General features: G+C 61.3%; 1 protein-coding gene across 3 annotated transcripts in view; it reads left to right on the top strand.

The window, feature by feature from the left end:
- Positions 1–475, top strand: part of SFMBT1 (Scm-like with four mbt domains 1) — a 119,565-nt gene that overhangs the window by 43,616 nt on the left and 75,474 nt on the right. The window contains exon 1 of one of the 3 annotated variants that reach the window (XM_008632158.2): positions 7–411. The exons of the other annotated variants lie outside the window; for them this stretch is intronic. The gene's annotated coding sequence lies outside the window, so the exon portion shown is untranslated. Of the gene's footprint in view, positions 1–6; positions 412–475 lie in introns of those variants that run through there. 3 annotated transcript variants of the gene reach the window in all.

Consider the following 475-nt stretch of genomic DNA (forward strand, 5'->3'; position numbering starts at 1 on the left):
GGCCCGCTGTCCCGGGCGGCGGGCGCGCTGTGCTCCCTCCCGAGTGCCACGGAAAAGGTCGCCACTTTTTTACTTCAAGCCAGTGGGAAAAGGAGGTTTCTTATCCTTGTGGAGAGCAGCATCTCTCTGCGAGAGGGGCTGCGTGGCCGGCTCTATCCTGCCTGGCATCGCACCGCATCGCTCAGGAGTAATCGGAGCCCGGCGCGTCTCCGCGGTGCCGCGGCGCGCAGAGCGGTGTGTGCGATCTGCCCGCTGGATGCGTAATGAGCAAGTTCATGGTTCCATTCGTTCTTCCTGCCCGCTGTTCCGGTACTGCCGCTCTGTTTATTTGTTGGCACTTCTTTGCTCCAGAGACAAACCATTACAGCTCACTCGATCCGCCTGCTCTTCGCCTCGGAACACTCGTTTCTGGTCGGTAGCAACTGGTGTCCAGCACGACGCGAGGGCACGTACGCACAGACAAGCTCCGGTGCCC

Source organism: Corvus brachyrhynchos, unplaced genomic scaffold, assembly GCF_000691975.1.
Source record: "Corvus brachyrhynchos isolate BGI_N302 unplaced genomic scaffold, ASM69197v1 scaffold4, whole genome shotgun sequence".
Classification (NCBI taxonomy): domain Eukaryota; kingdom Metazoa; phylum Chordata; class Aves; order Passeriformes; family Corvidae; genus Corvus; species Corvus brachyrhynchos.